Source organism: Tinamus guttatus, unplaced genomic scaffold (genome assembly GCF_059628265.1).
Source record: "Tinamus guttatus ecotype Peru unplaced genomic scaffold, ASM5962826v1 Tinamus_guttatus_pri_ptg000510l, whole genome shotgun sequence".
Lineage (NCBI taxonomy): Eukaryota > Metazoa > Chordata > Aves > Tinamiformes > Tinamidae > Tinamus > Tinamus guttatus.
The window spans coordinates 2,136,592-2,163,139 of record NW_028289044.1 but is presented as its reverse complement, the minus strand read 5'-3'; the positions used below and the strand labels follow the sequence as shown (position 1 = coordinate 2,163,139).

At 42.8% G+C, this 26,548-nt stretch overlaps 1 long non-coding RNA gene across 1 annotated transcript in view; it reads left to right on the top strand.

Moving 5' to 3' along the window:
• Window positions 1-26,548, top strand: part of LOC148592825 (uncharacterized) — a 168,496-nt gene that overhangs the window by 106,469 nt on the left and 35,479 nt on the right. The window lies entirely within an intron of this gene.

Below are 26,548 nucleotides of genomic sequence, written 5' to 3'. Positions count from 1 at the left end.
CCTGGAGGTACCAGGAACATCCTGTTACTAATAGCTGAACACAGTTGTTCAGCTGAGGGCAAGTGGCCACATGAGCACAAAATTCGTCACTGATTTAAACTTCCCAGTCCAATGTGTTTTTTTTAAGCAGGGTCCAGTGTCTCCTGCAAAGGTGCTCTTGTAAATCATCCAGGCATCAGCACACTGCTGGTCATTAGGCTGTATAGGGGCAGAGGAGTCCTTTCCTGGGAGCAGTTTTCTTCTTCCATGCCCTCTGTAGGCAGGCTTTTAAATTTAATTCTCTCTACGATGCTCTGAAAAGCACTCTTTCAACACAAGATCCCTGTGTTTTTTTTTCATTGCCTTTATGCACACATATTTGGTATCACTGTGGAGTCCTGCCAAACTTTCACAAGTTTCTCTCTACTGTTTTTATGATGTTTCTCCAACATGTGGGCTTGGCCAGCAATGTCAGGGGTTAAGGTGGACTTTTCCTTTCTTCTCTCCAGTACACTCTTTTCAAGACAGCACTACAGGGATGCCAAAGACAAGCCTACAAAGGGGAACTAACCTACCAAGGCAGTCTGCACCCTGCTTTGGTCCCATAGACCTTGATTCACCCCATCTAACTTAAATGAGTTGCTAAATCAGGAGCCAGGTCAACCATATACCTCATACACACTGGATTGCCCTGGAAGGTGACAGTCTCTGCCCTAAGTATACAGAGAGCCTAGACTGGCTCGGCGTCTGACTGGGCATCTCAGCCGAGAGCCTGGAAGTGATGCACAAACCAGGAGGAATGACTAGCTGCTAACAGTAGTCAACAGATAACCCAGGGCAGGAAAGAGTAAGAGTAGGCACTTAGAATCATAGAATGCTTAGGGCTGGAAGGGACCTTTAGAGATCATCTAGTCCAACCCCCCTGCACACACAGGGTCACCCAGAGCACGTGGCACAGGACTGCGTCCAAGCGAGTTTGAAGATCTCCAGAGAAGGAGACTCCACAACCTCTCTGGGCAGCCTGTTCCAGTGGTCTGTCACCCTCACTGTTAAAAAATAACTTCATATCTCCCTTCATGTGAACACACTCTGCCTGGGCTGCAGCTTGTGCAAAATGTCCAAACCTGAGAACACTTGGAAAATCTTGGGCTCAACCATTCCTAGTGGCCAGAAGGACACAACGCCTGGCTCCAGGTGCAGAGGAGACCACTCTGACCCTCCTGTGCCTGCTGAAACCTGGTCCAGGAGGCACACAGGGACAATGCTCTGCACAGCCACTGTATAGCAAATTGGCATCCCCCTAGGTTTACCACATAATACTAATTTCAAACAGGTGTTCACCTTTCTTGCACCTTTCCCCAGGGACCTAAGATGTCTCCAAAATAAGACAAGTCCAAGGAGGGGTGTTTGGGAAATGATATTTTGTACTCTGTCTCTTACAGAGCCACATAGACAGGACACGTGTTCAAGTCCTTTTCAGAACCCAGTCTCGAAAGCAAGTCTCCTTGTTGGCTCTTCTGAAGACCAGGTGATTTTCCAGCTTTGTACCATTTGGGAGGCAGCTTATTAGCCACAGATGGGAACTAAATGCAACTCCCATCTGGTGAAAGCACAGTAAATTTTTCTGTTTTTCCAAGGGAAGGAAGTTGTCATTCTCTATTCCTTCCTTTGCTTCTCAAAAATCTAATAGTCAATGTGATTTGCATTAAATGGAATTAATTGAAGTCCTCCTTATCTTTCACAAGGAGAGATGGTGTCCTGGTATCAATGTCCTACTGTTGTTTCAGTAAATCCTAGTAGGAGGCTATTTAATCAGCAGGATCCAAGCTCCGAGTTTGCAAACAGACCTTAAAATAAAAATGCCGAAGTGAGCTAAGCTGAACAGGCAGCTCGGCATTCCTTGACACACAGGCAATTTGTTTTCATAGCTTCTATAACTGCAGCCTCTCACCCCTAGGCACATAAGCACCAATCAACCTGCAGGGAATCATTAGCTTAAAACAATTACTAGCAGATTTCTTTCAGGTCTCGGGAGTACTGGGGACTGTAAAGCTTATCATTTGGCATTCACTACATCCTTAGCCTTTCCAAAAGCAGCTAGAGAGAGCAGAAACCAACAGAAGGCCTTTTAAAAATCTTTTAATAGCTGCTTTCTCCATTTGTGTTTATAGCGACCATAGTTGTTGCAAAAAGCTTTCTAAAGCACTCCAGGCTTCCCTGGAGCAAAGATTGGCTGGTGCTGGGCATTGTAAGAGCAGCACATTTTTCCACAGGTGCAAAGTCACCCTAAGCCCTTCCCTCTTCCTCTCTCCAGAGACCAAGGCTTGCCATAACTTTCCACATCAAGGCTTCCAGGTCTGCTGTCATTCCTGCAGATGTGGTTACGGCACAGTCTGCGGGGCTGGGAATTGCACTGGCAGCTCCTGCTGCTGTGTCTCCACACTGGGGACCCTCTGTTTAGAATCACCGTGCTGGCTGAGGAGTAACGTTTTAACGACGTTTGAAATTCAACTTTATTCAAAAATGGATAGCTTTACCCATTTAAACACAGCACTTAGGCAACATGACTTGTTGCAATTTGATGCTTTGCCCCTTTATAAGCATGGTTGTTCAGAATACTTTTCGTGAACAGAAAAGTCCAGATCCCCCACAGCAGCTGAGAGCACTTAGCGCAAAAAAGGAACAGGGATATTCAGAAGTAGTTTATGGATTCTGGTCCTTTGTTGTACTCTGGCCTCAAAGTGGGTTGGAGGAGCTTAGTACCATGTAATGATTTTGGTCCTCAAAGGATCCACTGCAAGACAGAGCACTCCAGCCAAACCCTAGTCTAGTACACTTGTTCCTGATAGAGTCTTAGGTGTAAAATAAAGATGAAAATCTGACCCTTAAAAGCCATGGAAATGTTCTTTTTTTCTACACATTTATTCCTACAGTATCCAAGAATGAGGACCTCTGTGCAACATCCTTGCTAGATGTTGCCATATATGCTGTTGGTGTCCTCATTCTGTAATAGATGGACCCTCATGCTTTTTAGATGAGCCTAAGAAAATCACCAATATCCTACGATAACAAAAGTATCTTCAGTTAGCAGGCTTTAGTATTTGAAGTATCTTTACTGAAAGCATGCAATTCTACAATGAGGCTTCTGTTAAGGCTCAAAGAGCCATATCTCACCTGTATTTGCCAGTAGCTCAATCATAGGCATAATCTATTAGCAAAGAAACAAGATGTATGTGTTCTCCTCCTCAGCTCAAGCGACAAAAAGCAACCACAGAATGGTGCAAGGAAAGCTAAGGAAATGCTCTTTTTGGTGGTCTCTGGGTAGGCAGCTTCCTTGCACAAGGAGTTCCCAGGACATTTGGGAGTTTCATACTTTGTCACAAATGCTCTCACAGGAATATTCCCAGGCAATGGTTCACAGTGACCTGTCTATTGTCTTCCTCACAAGGCTGCAGAAGAAGAGACATAAAACCTAATGTACTGGATCTATTCCCAGCCAGTCTGGCTGGCTAGCCATAGAGCAGAGTGAGGACACCAATGCTTGTCCTTGTTTCTGTCTGAGCAGATTTTTGAGTTATATCCTGGTCCTGGAAATCCAGACATAAAGATGTAAAGATGTTGTTGGTTGTTAAGTGGAACCTCCTATGCTGGAGTTCAGACAGGCACCACACAAATCCTGTTTCATCCACAAACACATATTTAACTGCTATCTGTGTAGGAGAGCCCAACATGAGACCTCTAACCCTCCCCTAGGAAGCTGTCTTTCTTTCTTGGTCTCATTGACTTGCTTATCATTCCAATTCATAACCGTCATTTTGACATTTTTGCGAGCTTTTTGTATCCATGCACGCTTTTCAAATTTCTGCTACTATTATTGCTACATTTTATTTCTAAAATGTAGTCTTCACTCTGAGGTTTCTGATTCTGCCTCAAGCTTGTTAAGGTTTGTTAGGCTATGTGGTCAAAGGCTCATCTCCACACCCAGGGGCACCACAGCAGGTGTAGGAAACCAGGGACCCGAGGACAGAAAAGAAGGCCTCCCCCATGTGTTCTGGGGTTGCCCCAGGAGGGCCATCAGTTCAAGGTCAGGGGTAATGGCATCTAGATAGGTTGGTGGAAGAGGCTTTCCACAACACTACAAACTGAAGATCATGCGCCATGCGGTCTGGGGGCTTGATATGGGATGAAGGGAGAAGCATCTGGGGATTATACAGAAGTTATTATGAGATGTTTAGGGGAAGTACCATAGCTGGGTAAAGGGACAGAGCAAGGTGCTTTCACAAGGAACAAGTGTGGGAAAACAGAGGAATAGAGAATAAATATTCTGTTTAATAAGGGGGCCAGTCAAGTGTAAACAGCACTGGTATTGTACACTTGTCCAGCCATGCCCTGAGGGAGACCAAGGAGCCAGGGGCAGCTACTGGATAGAATGTCTAAAGCTAGCTGATGAAGGGATCCATATGTTTATATACTTTTTTTTTTCATTTCCCACTAATGAATCTACATCCTGAACAGCCGGAGAGGGGACCAGGATGGTGCTGCTTGTGTTTCAGTGAGTTCTGAGTGTATCTGACTATCTTGATCTGTGTGGTGGCCATGTTTATATGTATATATGTGTTACATACATCTGTTTGGCTCAATCTGGTAACAGGGAGCTGCTGCAGATTCACCTCTATAAGGCTACTGGCTTTGGAAAGCCCTAACAAGATTATTTCTGGGTCCTGATTCTGCCTTTTGCCACCTTCCTGTGCGACCTGTTGCTCATTACCCTGCTAGGCTTTGCTCCAATGCTGACTGATCCTACTCCTGCGACTCCTTGCTGTCTCTTTGGACTCCTTTACTCAATTTTTCTCCAAAACCTGGCCTAGATTCCATCTTGTCCCTTGCTGCATATAAAGTGTCATCTTTATATGGAAATCAATAAGCACCAGAGGCTGTTCCCGGATGCTAGGACTCAATGACAGTAACTGTGAAGTTGTACACACAGCCCTTGTCATGGCTTGAATCCATACCAGCAAACACTCCTAAACAATCTGAAGGCATGACTTGGGAAGTAGCTCAAATTGAGGTCTGCATACAGTCATCCTTTTTTGGAGGCTAAGGCAGTGTAAGGCAATAAATAAGGCCCATCCTGTGCCAGCTAGCCTCAGTGCCAGAGATTCAGCAGGGGCACATTTAATTTGCAAATAGAGCTGTAGGCACAGAGTGCTTGGATCCTGCACCCTCCCCTGGGTCCTCCTGGGCTGGTTAATTCCTGCATTCCCATATCCCCGGTATTTGCTGGTCAGGACTATGGACTCTGGCCCCTGCTTCCAGCCCAGCTCCCTGCTGGATCAAACACAAGGTCTCGCATCCCTCTCCTGGCTCAGCTGTACCTCTAAGCCCTCTAAACCCTCTTGTACCCCACATCGGTTTGCCCAGCCTAGAAGCTCTAAGTTTTGTCTTTCCTACCTACCAGTTTTCCTTGTTCAACATCCATGAACATCCACACACCTTGCTCACTAAACATCTTGAAAACTTTCTGCAAATTCTCCTTGCCACTAAGCCTATCCAGAGCTAAGTCACTAATTGTGACTTACAAAACTACCACTCATAAGGTTGTCCCGTTTTACTGTTTATTCATACTGCCCCACCCTGTCAACCATTTCCATCCATCTGATATCGTAACATAAAACATCAGTGCCCTCCCTAACCTCTCAAAACAGGGAGAAGCCTAAAACTATCACAGATCAGAGCCTCTATAACAGGAAGTTAGGAACCTGCAGCTGAAAAGAAAGAGTTGCTAAGTCACCTCTGATACCAAAAGGTCCTTTTTCTTTTCAGGAAAAAAAATGAAAAAAAAAAAACTTGACTTGCCTTTCTCAGGCATTTTTCTTCATTATTCTGAATAGCCTATTGGTGGTAACAGTGGAACAGAAACCCTACGTGTTTCTCCTCACAACTGCATCAGGTGTCAGTGAGGCTAATCTGCACATGCCTGTCTTTCCTGCCAAGATCTTAGTGATTCCCCTCAGTGTCTTCTCTCCACTGACCCGTAGAGCTGAGCTATGGCAAGGAGGAGCCAAGAAGAGACGAGTCCCACTGGCTCCTGTTTCCTGACCCAGCCGCAGAGAGCCGGCTGCTGCAGTATTACAGTTCCCACTGCAGTGCTGCCTCTTCTGGAGATCACATTTTAGCCACATGATTCTCTCTCCTGCCTCCACCCTTCCAGACAATTCACATTTTTTTTTCTCGGAATTCGTCAGTGACAACCTCTTTCCTCTTGGTACAAACTCGAGACCTTCCTAAGAAGAGGGAAAAAGTGTTCACTGGTAGGAGCAGATGAGAGCCAGCATGGAAAAACAACCAGTTGGTCATAGTGACCCACATTCTATGCTGGATTAATAATACAATGAGATTAATAAATACAGTAAGCCCTGAAGCGTACAGGGAAAAAGCATTGCTGGCACAAACAGGAGCACATCCCCCATCATCAGTGATGGAGCATTTGCTTAGCTCCAGCATGAAATTCATCCCAAAGAATCAATAAAGACTACATCTTGCCAAACAAACCTGATCACTCCTTTCTTATTGAATTTCAAGATTAGCAGATGAAGGGAATAAAGAAGCAGCCTATAGTCAGTCCTGAGAAAAGCCTCAGCACAAAATATGACTTGAAAAATAAATGCAAGTTGGCTGGGAAATGAGTACTGTCACAGAGATTGAACACAGGCTGTGGGTCCATAAACAAAGAGGGATGAAAGATAAACATGAACATGAAGAGCTGATGGGAGAATATCTGGGGCACAGATTGGGTGTGGAAAGGGGAGGGAAGGAGGGCTAGCAATCTGCACTAAGTCTGGTTTTATTTAATGTCTATTAATGATCTGGAAGGAAGCAGTAAACAGCACATTCATTCAATTTATATTTGATGTAATGATCCCCATGAATTAGAGAAGTGTTGTGTAAACCAGTGAGGACAAGACGCAAAACGAAATCTGGACAGGCTGGATGTAACATGACAGTCAAGTGGATGGGCACAAGACAATAATCTGCAGGAGGAAGCAAAAGCTTAAATACAGAGATTAAGTGGAGAAATGCACTTACAGAAGATAAGCAAGAGGTCCTAATGGCGGCAGGGACCAACAAACTGGTTGTGAGCTTGTGGAAAAGACTCATCCCAAAGGAAACAAGAGGGTAAGTATATGAACCTATTGATTTATGAGGAATTCAGTCAATCAGATGAGTTTGGCTGCATGACGACTAAGAAAGGAGAGCAGAGTGTGCTCAGGCGTTAATGTTGAGACAATCTTTTGGAGATGAAGAACCACTCCAGGGACCTATTTATTTATCTGTTTATGTATATGCCTATCTATCTGGACAGTGTAAACACCACAGAGGAGGAATAGGACTGATTTATGAAGTGGGGGGGGAATGAGGGTCAGAAATAAACTGAAAGAAATATAGGCTCGCTCAGAGACAGGGTAAGTTATATTGCCCTCTGAATCAGCTACCTGAGGAGGAGTCTGACATTTCTTCTCTCTGAATCCCTTAAAACTAGATTGCACAAAACCATCTGAGAGAGCATATTCTAGGAAACAGATTCTTGTCTTGAAGAGGATGGACTGAAAAAATACACAGGGAAATGGTGGCCACAGTAACTGCAGTCTGGATCAAAGGGGTTGTTTACACTAACAGGTGTCATCTGTTGCAAAATCCTAAGAAGAGGTAAGTCTATCCTAAACCGCCTGCACAGCAGTTGTCTGGAAAGGAAAAATCCCAAAGTCAGGGGAAAGCTGGTGAAAATACAAGGGCAAGAGAGAGGCCAAGGAGCTAAAATGAGCCTGCAGCAACAAGCCTTACTGAGGAAAAGCTCAGATCTGCATCAAGGGACCTTTACACTTAACAGCTCGTGGGCTGGCATATTCACCAGGGAGATCACGCTGCTTTTGTCAGGCAGAACCCAAATCTCATAGCTCCTTGAAGAGCATCCTAGCAAAGGGAGTTCCAATTACCAACCCTCCCATTTAAGCTTTTATCCACTCAGCTCCACTCAAGTGGACTAGAGACAGGACTGGAAATGAAAATGCTGTTCTCATCATATGGGAGAGTAAAGATCTAGCTCACAGTTACCACAGAAAATGTTTCAGCATTCACCTTTTAATAGTGGAGTTACTGAGTAAAAGGAAAGCATTCACTGAGTCCTTTCTCAGGAGGGAGAGGGCATGAGGGACTCTGAAAGGCCTTCGACAGAAGGAAAATGCAGATGGCAACTTAGGAGATGTGAACTTCAAAGGTGACTGCTCAGCACAGGTTTGTATGGCCCTGGAAGCAGGACTAGAAGCTAAGAGGAATTCGGCTAGCAGAAATGTAAATGCTTTAGGAATTTAGACAATCTGAGGGTGAAGAGGAAAGAGCATGGGAAGTTTCTGATCTAGTTTTGGATACAGAATCAGCTAATCTAGCTAGCATCCTGCAAGATCATTGTTTCAAGACATTAAAACTCTTCCATGCACCGCAGGAATGTCCTGGAAAATTACCTTTCATTTAGACAGATCCTTTTCCCAGACAGAAAGCTATAATATATTACAAAATGAGGTATCAAGATTTGGGCTATAGGGAAGCAGAAAAGTAGAAAAACTGAGGAGAAATTTATTGATCATCATAATTCCAAACACAGGACACTGGGATTTGGCTTTTCCAGATGTCCAGAGATAAAAGAACAAAAGAGAAAGTGAGGAGTATTTTAATAGTCTAATGAGGTAAGCTTTAGACTTGATAACAAGCTGCAGTTCTTTACTTATGCAATAGTCAATCAAAAAAAAAAAACAGGAATGTAAATACATTTTCAAAAAGTAATTATTCTTACTTCCAGAGAGCTGGGAAGGTGCCAAACTCCAGATCCTCATGAGCAAAGGCAAACTTCCACCATACAGAATCATGAGAGATATCCAGTCATTAGGCATTTCTTCTTCGATTCCCCTTATTTTACAGACAGTCCCTGAGTGAAACAACCCTCTCCAATTTTAATGCAAAGAACAAAAGTTCATTCTCTTTCACACTTAAAAGGTTTCTTCTTAAGTTTAAGCGGAATTTCCTGTGTTTTCTTTGTGCCCATCACCTCTCATCCTGTCAGTGGGCTCCACTGAAATTAGTCTGGCTCTGTCTTCTTTAGATGCCTCCATCAGGTAATTACATAGGTTGGTATAAATATACAGAACTCCCCTGAGCAGACTGAAGAGGCCCAGCTCTCAGAGCTTCTCCTCAGATTAAATCCCTTATTCATCTTTGTAGCCCTTTTCTGGACCTGCTCCAGTAGCTCCATGGAGCTCCATGGAGGACTGGGGAGCCCAGCACCGGGCCTAGTGCTCCAGACGTGTCTCACCAGGACGGAGCAGAGGGGAAGCACCACCTCCCTTGATCTGCTGGCAACGCTCAGCCTGATGCAGCCCAGGAGGCCATTGGCCTTCCTGGCTACAAGAGCTCATTTTTGGGTCAGCTTGTCCGCTAGCACCATCAAGGCCTTTTCTGCCAAGCTGCTTTTCAGTCAGTTGGCCCCTAACCTGTACTAGCCCAGGCCATTTGTCTGGGGCATGCTTCAATCTCTTTGGAAATAAAGGAATCCTCTCAGTTCAGTTCACTTTTCCACGTGTATTGCGAGGCAGTCTCTAGATAGCCCGTCTCCATCTCTGCTGAGGACTGGGAAGGCAGAAAGATTTCAGCTGTTTGGAAAGACTTCTTAAATGGTAAGCATAGTAAAGTAATGGAAAACTATGGAGGGAGATTGTGAAAATGTGTTAGTGGAATTTAGATAAGTAGGAAAATATTAGGTCTAGCTGATCCTGATTTCTGACTCCTGACTCGTGAATTAAATGAACATTTGGAGGCTTTGCTATACAATTCTCTCCCAATTCACTATATGGAAATCACTCTATGAAAAATCTTATCCTGCTGTTCAGGATAGGGCACCCATCACCTGGCACTGCATTGATCCCCAAGAGGCATTCATGACCCTTTCTCTGCAGGATCTTAATGTTCCACAAGCACTAGTGATTTATTTTCACAGTGCACAGGGAGTGTTGCCTTCTGTGTTTACTCATGACAGCTGAGATATAAAGCAATCAAAGTCAAAATTACCAAGAGAAACCATAAAATTGTTTTCTAGTTTGAGATGCTCAACATTTTTTCCTCATAATCTATAAAATTCATCAAGTACAGTTGACATAATAGTGAGTATTCAGAGTATCCGAAATCAGATTCCAGTTGTCAGCGCTTCCAGAAAATCCGTTACCATCTGTGAAAAGTTTTAAGCTAAGTGACCTGCCCAGCATTACTTAGCAATGATCTTCAAGACAAAAACAATGAAATCCATAATAGCAACAAAATCCAACGCTAGAACAACACTGTTTCACAAACGACAAGGCAATCCTTTCCTATCTTTCCTTTGCCACTACCTTCCAATTCCTCAGTTTCTACAATGAAGTAACCATGATTCATTCCACAGCAGGTCCATCCTGTACAGTGAAAGAAAAAAAAAGGCAAAAAAAAAAAAAAAAGTAAAAACAGACTGTTGTCATGTGATTGCAAACTGAAAGATAATACACACAGCGGGTCTGAATTATGGCAACCTTAGTTCTGAAATTCTTTGGCTTGACAAGGTTGGCTTGACAATTATGCTATTTTTCTTACAGGCTTTTTTCTTTACTGTTGCAAGTTGGTTTTCTAGATTATTTTACCAAAGCAAACTGAAAAGACAAATTCCTTATAACGGACCATCTGATCCACAGCTGAGTAAACAACAGAACTGAGACTTTTGCACCCACAGCACAGTTCAGGTGGTATATGGAGATGCAATGGCATAGCTGGTAATGAAGATAGGCTTTTATCTTCGAATGCTTTTTTCACTTTCCTATCTTCAAACAGGTTTAATGCATTTCAGAAGAAAATAGAAGAAAAAACTTTTCTTAAAAAGATACTGGTTAAACAAGCGTACATATCTTTCTGTCGCACCATCTTCTTGCCCACAAATCCGAGTTAATTTTATAGCATTCTGGCTATCCTTCAGTTATAAAAATATAAAGCCATATTGTGAAAAGCGTCGAGTTAGCTGAATTTGGCTCTTTTCTAAGGTATCAAAAAAGGATCTCTAACTGAATAAGAAACCTAAATATCTTCTTTTTGAAACAGTGCATATTCTTGTGCTGATTTTTGAACCTAAAATAAATCTGAAAGCATACATCTCAGTTCTGATCTTCCGCAGATCTTACACACATCCAATTACCCTGACCACTATAGAATTATTTCCATGTAGCACCAGCAAACAAAAACAGTGTTATATAATGGATTCTTTGTTCATTTTAATGAGGCTAGCTTCTTTCCTATATTAAAAATCCATAAATCATCTAATATATATGTCTATACAAAAAAGCCTAACTAACTCATTTCTTTTTCCTGGCAATGTAGATCCCTTACCACAATCAAAGTCAATATAAAAACATCTAGATTTAAGTAATTCCAATTGTTTAATACAGTTAGGCCTGTATGCAAGTGGGTCTTCCAGCTCTAAATATATAGAATGACAGGAAAAGTTGAATATACACCCCTGAAGATGAAAAAGAATGAAGGCTGGGAACATTGCATTTAACATACAGAAATAAAAATCACAGAATCAATCATGTAAATGATTGGGATGTCTTACATGAATTTACTGTCCCCAGCTGAGCATTGATGGGTTGGCATTAGGGCTAGATAACCTGCAAAGTAAGTCACTACATGGGGAAGCCAGAAGAATGCTTCACAGGAGAAAAAAAAAAAAAGGTATTTATGCCCTGATCAGTAGTATTCATAGCCCGAGTGACTTATGGTCTAAACTCATGTGACATTAAATTTTTACAACTTCTTTCTAATGACTAGGCAAAAATCCCCAAATGACACAAATCTTGAGGAAATCTTTGAGCCAAGTTCAGGGTTGATGTAGTGCTTAAAACAGCCACCAGCACAGGGAACAAACTCCGACTTCACTGGCCAGACATGCTGACGAAGAAGAAACACAAGTCCTTGAAAGGTCATAAATAAAGCACATCCAGTTAGTATTTAAGTCACGTCCCTACACCCTCATAACCAACATCTCATCTACTGACTAATATACTTGTTCTGCCTCTGTTCTAGTAACAATGCTTGATTTAAATCCACTGTTTGCCTGCTCACCAAATGAACCCTCTGTTCCTGAGAGTCAAGAGGATTACATCCAAGAGGATTATCCAAGAGAATTATCATATACCTGATATACAGGAAATGCCCTGTTCTTTGCTGTCATTTACTAGGAAAATCTGTGCTAAAAAGTAGCTGAGATATTATAATTTCATAGAATCACAAACCAGGAGATTTTGGAAGGGTTATCTGGAGATTGTCTAGTCCAACCCCCTGCTCAAGCACAGTCACAAAAAGCACGTTGCCCAGGACTGTGCCCATCAGGTTTTGAAAATCTCCAAGGATGGACACTGAAGAACCTCTCTGGGCAACCTGCTCCAGTGTTTAAGTACCCTCACATATTCTCATACTTAGGTGAATTTTCCTTTCTTTTGATTTGTGCCCACTGCCTCTCATCCTCTTACTGGGCACCACTGGGATGGGTCTGGCTCCATCTTCTTTACACGCATCTGTACACATGGATCAGATCCCTCTGAGCCTTCTTATCTCCAAGCTGAATAGGCCCATCTCTCCCAGCCTCTCCTTGTATGAGAGATGTTCCAATCCCCTAACCATCTTCATGACCCTTTGCTGGACTCACTCCAGTAAATCCACATCTCCCTCATGCTGTGGTGTCAGATTAGAATATTGTGCCCCACTGGAAGGGAACGAAGACTCTTCTAGTCTAGTCTAGTCTGGTCTAGATATTTCTTCCGCACTCACACAGGCCAAGTACCTTCCAGTTGGGGAAATAGCTGAGCTTTTCTATTCTTTTGTTCTTTCATTCCTCTCATAGATAAAGAGTTCAAAAATGTGATCTGGGAGAGTCTTTCTAAAAAAACTTTTAATGAGATAATATTCCCTTAGAAATGAAAAAGTCAAAGCAATGTGCCTGCACTGAGGGTTAGCATACCTGCCTCTTGTAGCTGTGCCAAGGCTACCTTTGAGAAGCAGATAAAATAGTGAGGCCATAGGGGTATGGATTTGAATATGGAACAGCAAATAAAGCACAGTTCTGGGAAAATTTGTGATTTGCCAACTTAGGCTAGACCCATGCTGGCCTGGCCATATGCTACCGTTATCCGTATGAGACAGTACATTTAATGTGAGAAGGCCTCTCAGCACAGTAATCACATGCTAATCTGAGTGTCTGAGCAAATCTCTCGTGTCTTATTTCTTCATGGGATGATCTATACTCTTGGGCTGGCCTCCAGGAGAACTCTATGTCCTTCATGGCAAACTTCATCACTGTTGTCCCTCTGTCTTTGCAGGGTTGTGTCTCTGATGTCTATTCAGGTTAGCATAGGAGTTTAGCTAGGGGAATTGGATGTGCAGATAAGAAAAGAAGTTTTCCTGGATTTGCTGTTTGGCTGAATTGCAACACAAATACCTATCTAGAAAGTATTTCCTGTTATTAAAGGCATCAATAAGCAGTGTATAATTCTTAGCAGAACTGATGCCCTTGTTCTACACAATCCAGATTTCACTTAATGATATAAATAAATAAACCATGAAATGTTCAGAAAAGACAAATCACCAGTCCGTCAAAATGCCTGATAAATTAGTTCAACAGACCGGACTACAGACATGTTTAATGAATCATCATCTCCAAAAGTAAATAAACTCAGATTAAACAAAACTTGATTGAATCATGCTGAAGTTTGGCACTTAACAAAATAGATCAGTCTGAAGTCTCGCATTAGGAACATATAATCTCATAAGATTTATGAGTGTTATTGCTCACCACATATGTTTCTAGGTTACTGTTTGCTGTGCTAAGAACTGGATGCTCTGAGTATATGAAGGCTTGCCTGATACTTCACATTTTAATCTCCTCCAAGAAACTATTATTTTCCTTCCCTCCACGGGGTACAAAGCAAACTTTTACAGTAGTAAACTTTCTCATTACTTCCTCTCCTCCCATAAAATTCCCAGTTTCTCCCAGGAGGTTATGAGTTCCACGTGATTATTCAATATTGTTAGCTAAAATATCTGCAGCATGTTGTGGTACAGTCAAACTGGGAATTGACTGAATGCTAAACTCAGTCACTTTGCTTCAGCCATCTAAAATAATCCTCCTTTCTAAATTTTGTGACAGTACCCTCAGACACTAGCTGTTGTATTATCTCATGGTAGCTATAGATCGGTAACAGCCCATTTCCACAGAAATCTTTTAAACCAAAAATCAAAACAAGAAATAATTTGGCCACTTTTTATCAATAATTACTTTTATTTAACATTTATGTCATGGCTGTATCCAGAGTTTACAATCAGGGTGGAAATCCAGATGTGCTAACTGCTACAGAAATGGGAAGGTAAAGTCATTTGCAAAGAAAACTTATAAATTATAACCACTTGCAAACCTGACGTCAAGGTCTCCTTTGGTGTACCAGTATAAAAAACTTAAATATTTTTGCATTGAAATATTACATCATGCTGCAAATATTGGCTGGGACCAGCTTCTATAACCAACCTTATTATAGCAAGAAGTACAATATACTGTACAGGTTTCAGAGTAACACAGTGGGGGACTCTCCATTCAGCCTTGGAGAGCAACCTTATTATACAGAATGAAAGAACACGCGGGGATTTACCAGCCAGCATTATATGGATTATTGATCGATACTGTTAGAATTCACTATTTGTAGCCCCAGTGATTTTCTACAGGCAATAGAGCCCCATGTCTTTATCCAACCACGTGCATTTTCAGCTGCAATACTATTCTTCTCTCATAGCCTCCATTCCATGCTTTACTGATGAAAGTGACAGAATCTTTTCAGCACCAAAAAGACTCTATCATCTGGCTGAATTTTAAATATGTTCAGTGCAAGCCAGTCTAAGAGTGCTCAATAAAAATAGCCCCTACAGCCTCTACAGAATAGAGACAAAAATAAACCCCCAGAAGATTATTTTTGTACCCAAATGCTAAAGGCTAAGAAATGGTGGTGGTTATGCAAGCAGTGCATACAGACACATATATACTTATATATAGATGCACACATACCAAAATGTTATCACTGTGTGATGTTAAGTTCTAAAATTAGTCTGTTCATGTTTTCTTATGATATACAGAAATAAGATTCATCTAAATAATGTCTTTGGTGATCCTGATGCTTCGTTCCATCTGTGCAATAGGCAGGACTGCTTTGCAACAAACCTCTTCTGGTAGCTTCAGGGCATTGCTCAGGCAGACATTGTTTATCCAGGTGATCTCTGTGGTGCTAAGTTAATAAATTAACCACAATAATCCTCTACTGTGAAGTGAGAGTAGAGCCCACTGCTGTTTTCTCCCCTACTATGCCTCAGAGAAGCCTGAAAAGACAGAAAAAGACTGAGGAGACAGGAAAAAAAAAAAGAAATAAAAATTTCGAAAGAATGAATACGAAACAAAGTGGAATGTCCAAAAGAAATGACAACTGGTGTGGGCTCTTGGCAGGGGACGCTGAGGAATGAGAATGAAAGAAAAAGGCACAGTAGGCTCAGAAAGGAGGACTCGCAGGAGTGGAACAAGTAGCTCTGCATCTCAAAAACCTCTTATTTCCAGACACAGCAGCAATACATCTGCTCTGCTTGTGGGAGATTGTGTGAGTCACAAATAGGATTTCACAGCCAGCAGCAAATTTGTGATCCATAAAGCCCACTCCCTTCAGTTACAAAGTGATCACCTCACAGAGATGTTGTAAGGCCTGATCAACTGATATTTATAGAGCACTTAGAGATCCTGAGATGAAAGCCACTATAAAAGGCTACAGATTTTTCATAATGTTCATAGACCACCTGCTCAGACCCGAAGCATTCAGTGCTTGATCCAGCTACCAGTCTAATATCTCCACCGGAATTTCCTAAAACAGCTGTGGCTGTCATATTTAATCTCTCTTTTACTAGGAACTCTAGGAGCAAGAACTCCTGGAAAAGAAAATAAAATGAATTTCATTAAAACTGATGGTGAGAAGAAGCCCCATAATTCTGCTCCCACAGCTCATGGATTCTCCATCTGTACCTTTCAGAAAGCTGCCACAGTGACTAACTCTACCAGCTTCACAAATTAGACCTGACCTAGTTTCACCAGAGTCTTTGCTCAGCAGCTGGTTAGTGTAATATTCTGACTGCAGCAATGTTCAGAATTGCTCTATAAAGCAGTGGTTTGAGAAGAAAAAAAAAATGAATTTTGTATTTTCCTGGATTCACAACATGACTTGACTTTATACCAAACAAATCAGTCAGTGAGTGGAATGGTAAAGTTTAGAATACTGTAGTACTTTTTTAAATTCTATATTATGCTCTCAGAAAAAAAAAACTTTATTATTTTCTCTTTTTTAATAGAATTAACAAACTCCAGAGGAGCAAAGGAAAATATGATTCTGAAAACTAGAGGTGGTTAAAATTAAGCGTATAATTTAGTGCTTTGTTGAATTAATGTTACAAAATCTGAAGTTTAAAATCATGCTATCTAAGGGTAAAACAATTCAGAAATTTTTTTATAAACTGATCTGAACCATATGAAATTCTTCAGATCATGGAGCTGGACTTGCATCCCTACAGAATAAGGTTTCCCTTGATGTTTTGAACTTTCTGCATTGTGGATAGAAACAGAGCACAGATGTCCCAACATGTTTCAGAAACTTGGTTACTTTTTTTTTTTTTTTTTTGAATTGTCTTAATTGAATTGAACAATTGAATTGTTTTAAATGTAAAAGAAAAACATCAAAGTTAATCAAATCCAAAGGCAATATATTTTCTTGACCCTTCATCCACTAGTAAGAGATTTCTTAACAGTCAAAATATGTTTGGTGACATGTAATGCTGTGCATATTTCAAATTAAGCCTCAAATAGATGAGTCTGACTTCTGAGTTGAAGCTGCATTTGAGAAATATTTCAAAAAAGGTACTTCCAAGGCAGAATTACAGCAAACGGATCAGAGATGGACACTTTTGCTGTGGAAAGTTTATTATTAATTATTGATGGGTTGGTGGGTGTTCTCCTACTCAAATGTAGGTTAAATATCATCCAGGCTAAGAAAAGGTTTTTGAATGTCTTTTACTATGTGGGTAGTTACTAAACAATAAATGTTTAAAGCTGACTGTTTTTCATGAGATTTCATTTTAATCTATAGCAATAAAAGTAAATCTGCATAGCACAAAATATTTGTCCTTGTGTTCCAAAAAAAAGGGAGAAATTGCTGAAGACATTACCATTATGGAAACATACCTTCTTCGCTGTGTGTGATGGTCATAGATGTCCTAGACAGTGTCTTCCCAGGCTACCTGCTGTAAATTACCATTCACAAAGTCTGCACATGGTGATATTGGAGGTGATGGTAAATGATCCACGTTACACAGACTGGGAGAGCATATTCACAGCACCTGGCTTGGGAAGCATCAGGCAACTAGCTAGCTGTGACGGGCCTTTCACTCACTCCCTGCTAGCAACGCTGCATCCTTAGACAGCTGAGTTTCAGTGCTTATGACTTCCCAAAATTTTCCAAAGCTCTCCATTCTCAGGCACTGAGGCAGCCAAGGAACCAGAGGAACAGCCTTCCCTCAAGAGAACCTTCTCTCTTCCTTTTTTCTTAGCATTGCCATCCAAGAGTATGCCTGACACCAGATAAAATGGTACAGGAGCTATTTTCATATGGGTGTTCTGAGATAGCTGTTTTTTTCTCCTAGGACTCAGGATATAATGGAGGACAGAAAGCACTTGTGTTAGGATATATGATACCTAATGTAGTGGGCCACCTATGGCAGATGAGAGATAGGCCTCAGATGGAAATGATATTATACTGAAAGAAGTGTTCAGCAATATTGAAATCCTTTCTTCATTCATATGGGGCAGAAACTGAAGGCTGCTCACAGTCGTTTGCCTTGTTAATTTGGAAAACACTAATGTTCAACTTGCACTGACTGCCAGAAGTCAGTTACTGTCAAATGAAAAGCACAACCTGGGTCATTGACTGCAAATCCCAACACAGGCAAATACAGCAATGGACATCACAAGTACATCTCCAGGAAGGCTGTCCTTGCCAAGTGTTATGGAGCAGATTGAAGAGTAGATCCAGAACTTCTGGGAAGCAGGGTTTGGTGAATCCCCAGGAATTGCAGCTGTAGGTTCTTTGGGAGCCAGTGTGTAGGAGCACAGGGCAACCCAAGGGCATCTTGCTTCCTCTGCTCTTCCCCTGCAGGGCCACTTTTGGGAGATGCAGGGAACATTGCTGGTATGTCCCTTCCCATTCCCTTTGTTGGTTTGTAGCATTTCAGTCACCGACTTCACTGGACTTTTAAGATTTCCAGTTGTAAAATAAATCTTTGGGATAAATAAACTGCTGTGTTCTTCTATGATTCCCCTTTGTGGTGTTTTTTTGTTTGTTTGTTTGGGGTTTTTTTAGGTTAAACAAAGATTATTACTATTCCAGGCTCTAGATGGCCCACTGTGGACTAGCCCACAGTGCATAGATGGTGGCCTCCGGACAACCAGATATGATGGCCTCTGGACAACCAGATGATCCTGATTGCCAATCCTTGCCAATACTATTAGTCACAATTTTATGAACAAAACACAAGACAAACTGCTGCCTGGACCATTATGGAGCACTCTCCACTTGTACATGAGGCAGACAAGTCAGAACAGGGGCTCTGCTGAAGAGCTCTGCGCTAACATGGTGCAGAGCGTGGAGGAGCAGGTCTCATGGGAGGGATTATGCTGCACTGGGATGATTTCAACAACGTGTGTGCAGTCAGTATGTGCTGCTTGGTCAGTGATGATGGTAAAGGCCGAGAGAATGTATCTTCAGGCTCTTCTGCATCATGATAAGTTTCAGGCAGGAGTGTGAATTCTTCACCTTTATTATTTTCCACTGACAGTTTGATTATAGGAATTGGACACCCATCAGAAATGGGGAGAGGAAGTTGCTGGACCAAGAACTTGTGTTTGGCAGCAGAAGCAGTCTATTCTGGCTGCTACCAGCACAGTTTCAGTGCTGTTACAGTTTACTTGAAACACAGGATCAGTTAGTGGTCTCCTAATTCCAAACTCTGAGAGACAGGTCACAAAGTGCCAAGAAGGAAGGAGATGATAGTGGTCTACATGACAGACAACGGCTACAACACTCAAATTGATCTATCATACACTGAACAACCCTTCCTGAAGGTTACTAACCTATGTAAAGTTCTGCTCCAAGGAGTTAGTATAGCCTACAAGCTTGCATTAGTTACTTGAGAGGTTTCTCCTGCCCTTCTGCATGCCGGTTTCCTGCTCAAAATCAGTTTTCCTCCAACCCTGAAATAGGTTAAAACCAGAAGGGTGTTTACCCTGTTCATACTTTTTGAACAAACTGCTTCCAAGCAAGGATTGCTCTTCCTGTGTAGATTCAGCTTGCTTCCTGTATTTAAAATGGAGATGTTTGTGTCACTGATATGCATACACATATAAATATGGGAGCACAAAACTATTTCAACTATTTTTTAAAAAATAAAAGACCAAGATTAGCTTTGGGTGAGCCCTTTCCCACTTCTCAATCTTCTCTTAGTGATGACAAGCATGTGCACAAAAGAAAAAAACAAAGAAGACAAAACACACTGCACCATACAAGCATATTCACAGTGAGTGCATTAAGTAAGTCATGAATATGTAAGTTCTGGGGATCTGGCCAGAGCTGCAGCTGGATTTCCCATGGCTCTGTTTTCTGGATACACAGGAGTCTGAAAAGGGTAAGGCAAAAAGACATGGGTAGGTTCCCGAGGCAAGCGAAATAGCTTTCAAGCAGTATGGCTGCTTCAGAGCACTCACATGCTGAGGACATAATGTCCATGCTATACATGATTCAGTTTATCTCAGACTAGCACTAATCCAGTCCTGTGGAGTGAACATCCTTTTGTCATTGAAGTGCATCAGGTATGTCCCTGTAGCTTAGTTTTTGCTTTTTTTTTTTTTTTTTTTTTTAACCCCAAGGGTGTATAATACACTCAGACCCAGTGTAAATCACAGCACAATAGTGAAGCCAATGAAGAGGGTCACTTGAAAAGCATTATTCCAATCTCAAGTAAAATGTTAACATAAACATTCTCTCTGCAGGATCCTCTGATACATTTTCAGTGCAGTCAGTATGGCTCATATAACCTCACGTATCAATGTTCAGGGGGAGACAAATGTATGAAATTCTACAGTCCATGCTAAAGGAAATACAAAATAGATGATCTGAAGTCCCCTTCTTCCCTTACATTCTATGATTCAGGGATATGGTGACATATCCCTGAAATATCCCTGAGCAAATATTATAACGTGTTCCTCATACTGAGGAATCAGGTTCAGCAGGTACAAAAGAGACCAAAAAGATCAACTCACAAGAAAAAGGCTTAATGCAGCAATCGTTACAGTAAAACTTCAATATGCATGCTATCGCCACAAAAGATCATTATCTTTTCACTCTGTTGAGCCTTTATGAATCAAAATGAATTGTGGAATTTGTGGTTCAGTTTCTTCAGCTGCCCGATGTCCTTTCTGCAGTCCACTTAAGTTTCTCTTCCTTGCAGTAGGGTTCTGTTTTCATATATCATTATCACCATCTTGTAAACTTGTAGCTTAGTAAAGCATTTGACTCACCTCCCTGCCCATTTTTATACTCCAAATGCCACAATAGTTTATACCAAAGCCTTTGCTTCCTAAAAGCAAGCATCTCAGTCAGGACACTTACATAACAAGCAAATTTATAAACAATTGGCAGTTCTTTTCTGCCCGTGGTTATAGAAGCTTTGACATAGTTCTTTCAAGAACAGCTGAAAAAATCATGCAACTGGGCCAATGTCAGCTTTCTTTAAACTTACACTTTGTAAAAGCTGGCCATAGATTGCAAGCAACTAAAAGCCATACAAACAGCTACCTTGTTTATGGAAGATCTGAGGAACAAAGCTTATACAGAATGATCTTTCTCTGGAATAATTTCTGTCAGTCAGAGGTGCTGCCAGCTGGAGGTTGCACTCAGATTATGGTGACAAATACCCAGAGAGGAACATATTATCATTGAATTTATTTAAATCTATGTTCAACATATTCAATTTCTTAGCCTTTGAAATATGCTGTGACAGTCCTATTTCAGTACTTAGAATGGCCATCATGTGCAAAATTACTTTAATTTCTTTTAACCACATTGACCTGTTGTCCACAGTCAACAGCTGTGGTAGTGGAAATGTTGTCAAGAGAAGAACTTATATTTGCTCCTAGCTGTCTGTGAGCAATACAGATCATACCTATTGACCTTAAGCTGACACTAAGACTCTAGAATTTTCTAGTCCACCAGGTGCGATAGAAAAAGGCCAAGAACGTAGGTTTGAATCTGGCTCCAGAGTCAGAGGGGGGCCTCCCAGTAGGTGTTATGTTCAGATTTTCCACCTTCAGCCTTATGGATGATTTCATCCACAAGTCCAAAATCAATCTAGATGATAAAATTACTTAGCTGGGTCCTATACCACATTTTAGATCCTATTCAATATGTCGTTAGTGCCATAATATTTTCACTTCTTCCAAAGTTGACAATGTATCTAAGATCTCAGCATATTCCTCTTGTGGAACAGAAATGCGACATGTCCTCATCAATATTGACCTCACTGTGGGTTGAGGATGTCCTGTAGTTGTGGGACAGCTGCCAGAGACCAGAGATGAGGTGCCCAGGGACACTGACAGCATCTCACATTTTCCCCTGTCCAAGCAGCATTCATATCACAGTGCAATGTAGACAAAGCCATTGTCTTTTATTGTTTCATTTATTACTAGTGCTTCCTAACTTTGCTCTTAACTGGCACATCACAGGCTCATTTAGCACACAAATGACACACATGTCCCCTTTGACAAAACAAAGAGAATCTTTTGGCTTGGATTTCACCAGTGATGCTGCCTCTGTAGCAGTTCATCTAGTAGAAAAGGATTTTCCAGTGGAAATGTAGTGGTTTTAGATTTCTTAAATGTATGTCCATGGAGTAGAGTGCATGCCTTGCAGAAACATTCAGATGAATTTTGGATTACTATCTTGGGTGCTAGAAGCATTTTAGCCTTATTAGCAGAGTATTGCAGTTAGCCCTAATTGCAGGAACAGTTATGTTACACTGGGAAGAGGCTCTACCCTAACACAGTTATATTACTTTGCTACTTATCTCCCATGTGTCTGCATGGACTTAATTTCACCATTTAATAAGAAAAAAAAGTAAATATTTCAGGTCAGAAATTCAGCTAAGAATTAATTTTTTCCAGGGTAAATTTTTCTATCTATCTAGCAGGGTAAAGCTAAGAACAGATGCTAAGCCCATTTCCCATTGTGAAAGTGGAGCTGCCTATCAGTTTCTTAGCAAAGCGGACAATGTATTAGAATCTGTAGGTTCTGATGAAAAAGATTCTCCTTGATCAAAACAAAAATATTGCAGAAACACTACTGCACACAGCTAAATATTAACCGTGGTGTAGAAAGCATACAAAGAAAAGTGAATTTCCAGCATCTACCACCTTCTAGCCATTGAAAATCCTGGACTTAGTTTTTTCCAAAGAAGCATTAGGGAGAAAGTATCTCACTTTAAGAATAACAATGCAAATTAATAAAAAGAATCCTTTTTAAGAAATAGCTGGTGAAGATATTTCAATATGTTTCAAGCATCAGCTAAATACCTAGAATAGAGCTGTTGAAAATCCTTATGCCACCTGAACTCACTGTCAACAGTAGCTCACTATGTAGAGAATATGAGTTAATGGTGAAGGAGAAATAAAAGCAGAGAAGTGTTATGATTTGCCCAGCCTTGGTGGGGTAAGGGGAAGAGGGGCTCATTACAGAATCACAGAATGGTTGAAGTTGGAAGAGACCTCCAGAGATCATCTATTCCAACCCCCCTGCTGCAGCGGGGACACCCAGAGCACGGGGCACAGGGTGGCATCCAGGTGGGTTTGAAGATCTCCAGAGAAGGAGACTCCACAGCCTCTCTAGGCAGCCTGTTCCAGGGCTCTGTCACCCTCATAGGAAAAAAGTTCTTACTCACATGGAGGTGGAACTGCCTGTGTTTCAACTTACACCCGTTACCCCTTGTCCTGTCACCGGCCATCACAGAGAAGAGCCTGGCCCCATCCTCCCTACAATCACCCCTCAGGTATTGAACATGTTGATCAAATCACCTTTTGGCCTTCTCTTCTCCAGACTAAACAGGCGCAGCTCAGTCGTTCCTCATACGACAAATGCTCCAGTCCCTTAATCATCTTTGTGGCTCTTCGTTGGACCCTCTCTAGAAGCTCAATATCCTTCTTGTACTGGGGAACCCGGAACTGCCCCCAATACTCCAGGTGCGGCCTCACCAGAGCTGAGGAGAGGGGCAGGATCCCCTCCCTCGACCTGCTGGCAACGCTCCTCCTCATGCAGGCCAGGATCCCATGGGCCTTCTTGGCCATGAGGGCACATTGTTGACTCATGGTTAACCTGTTGTCAAAATTTAGCTCAGAAATCCCAGGTTGGTGGCTCTGTCTTGTATCCTGCCATCCCTTGACCTAGGCATGAAAAGCCAATATATTACAGCTTCCTCAGTGGTCGGTTCGGTCCTCAGAAGAGGAAGTTGTCACAAACTTAGGCTCCAGAGGGATCTCTGGAGCCTAAGAATAAGTTGTCGTTACAAGGGAAAGCCCAAGATGTCCCTCCATTTGGACAATGTCTTCCCTGCTGCATGCAGCCACTGCCTCTTGCATGATCTGTCTGGAAGGGGACACTGAACCATGCACCAACAGTGCGTTTCCAGGCCCAGGGGGAGCTTGGTAGGTATGGTTAAATGCAGATCCAAGTTCCTGTGAGATGCCACCAAATGTGCAGTGAAGCAAACCATAGCCAGAGCAAAGGTGTAGGGGATCTCCTGAGACAGGAGGGACTCCCAGGAGGGCCGTGGGGGGAATGGGAGGCTGAAGTGGCCAGGCACTCATGGGAAGGAGAATCAGGAGAACAAGCAACAACTGGGAGCCAGTGAGCAAGAAACGCATCTGTGAGGAGAAGCATCCATGTGGGGCTGAGGGTGCCATGGACCCAGGCAAAAGCTGTGCCAAAGGTGGTGTACAGGATTGCAGTAGTCCTGGGGAATGCAGGGAGGAGCCTTTTACAAATATCCATCTACCTCTCTGCTCGCAGGGGTCTCTGGCACTGTTGACAGAAATCCAAGGCCTATTTGGAGCTTAATTTGGCAAGGGATGACAAAGACAGCAAGAAGGGTTTCTTCAATAGACTAAAGAAGAGTAACTTCAAGCAAATAAAGAAGAGTTTCCCTAGAGAATGTGGACCCACTGCTGAATAGTGCATGGAGACCAGGAGCATTGCCTGAGGACAGAAGAAAGAAAATGTCACTCCAGCCTTCAGAAAGGTCAAGAAGGAAGACACAAGCCTCTTTCACATACAGGCCAGGCAGCCTCACCTCAATTCATGGAAAAGTGATGGAGCAGTTCTGCCTGGGTGCTATCTCTAAGCATGTGAAGGATAGGAAGATGATCGGGAGTAGTCAGCGTGGATTCACAAAGAGAAAGTTATGCTTCTCCGACCTCATAATCTTCTATGGTGGGAAGACTGGCTGGGTAGATGAGGGAAGAGCAGTGGATGTTTTCTACCTTGACTTGGTCCTCACAGGCACGTTCAAGAAGTGCAGGATAGATGAGCAAACAGTGAGGTGGCTTGAGGAAAGGCTGAATGGCAGAGATCAGAGGGCTGTGATCCGTGACACAAAACCTAATTGGAGACTTGTAGTTGGCCGTGTATCCCAGGGGTCAGTGCTGGGTCCAGTAATCTTAATTTATTCATGAGTGACCTGGATGAGGGGGCACTGCACACACAGCAAGTTTGCTGATGATCCAAAACTGGGAAGAGTAGCTGATACACCAGAGGGATGTGCTGCCATTCAGAGACACATTAACTGGCTGGAGAGTTGGGCAGATGGAAACGTCATGGAGCATCATGGAGCACCAAGGGAAGTGAAGGGTCCTGAATCTGAAGAGAAAGAATCCCCTGCACCAGTACAGGTTGGGGGCTGACCTTCTGGAAAGCAGCTCTGTGAAGAAGACCCTGAGAAACCTGGTGGACAAGTTGACCATGAGCCAGCAATGTGACAGTGTGGCCAAGAAGGCCAGTGGTATCCTGGGTTGCATTAGGGCGAGCATTGCCAGCAGGTTGAGGAAGGTGAGCCTTCCCTCTACCGAGCCCTGACGAGGTTGAGTCTGGAGTGCTCTGTCTGGTTCTGCACTCCCCACTACAAGAGAGACATGGAGCTACTGCACTGAGTCTAGCAAAGGACCGCAAATGGTGAATGGACTGGAACATCTCTTGTGCAAGGAAAGCCTGCGAGAGCTGGGTCTGTTCAGCCTGGAGAAGACTGAAGGAGGATCTTATCAAAGCTTACAAATACCTAAAGGGTGGCAATAGAGGATGGGGGGAGATTCTTTTCCTTGCCACCCAGTAGTAGAATGAGAGGCAACGGTAACAAACTGAAAAACAGAAAATTCCACCTGAACATGAGAAAAAATGCCTTTATTGTGGGGGTGACTGAGAACTGGAAAAGGTTGCCCAGAGAGGTTGTGGAGTCTCTTCCTTTAAGATATTCAAAAGCCATCTGGACACCACTCTGAGCAATGTGCTCTGGGTCATCCTGCTCGAGCAGGGGGATTGGACTAGATGATCTTCAGAGGATCCTTCCAACCTCAACCTCAACCATGCTGTGTTTCCAGGGGCTGGAGGGCTCGAGCTCTGCAGTATAAGGAGAGGACGAAATACAGATGCCTCTCAGAGAGCAAGTCAGTCACTCCCCCACCCCAGATCCCTGCTCAGAGCAGGTCAGACACACCAGCAGCTCGTACACTTGGGATGGGATACCACTTCCAACAGCAGCCAGCACCAGGCTTTCACCGTGGGAAACATGGTTTCATGTTGGACTGAGCAAGAGCTGCAGGGGGGATTTCTTCACGCCTATCTTCAAGCGTGGGCAGAGAAAATTGCCATCAGTAGCCATGCAATTGGATGTTAATCCAAATATCAGCACCTGAGGTATAAAACTCTGGCTTGTCGAGAACAGCCTGTCTCTGGAGTGCAGAGAAGGCAGGCTTCTCGTCCAGAGGCGTGATCTCAGTTCCTTCCAAAATCCATGGCTAGAACCTGTGCACAGAGGGCATGGGTGTTTCCTAGCTCACTTCCAAGGGGGAAGACACGGGGGGCAGGCCCAAGAGGCAGCACAGCATCGCCCAGACCCAGCTGTTTTGACAAGTACCTGTGTGCGTGCAGCCATCGCAGGGACCCAACCTGGCACAACGGCTTGGGTGCTGCAGGAGTGCCCCAGGCAGGGTCAGTGAGGGGGCTGCGTCACCTCCTTGTCACCCTTGGCACGTGCTACCTCCACATGTGCACTTGTGCCCTTCCCC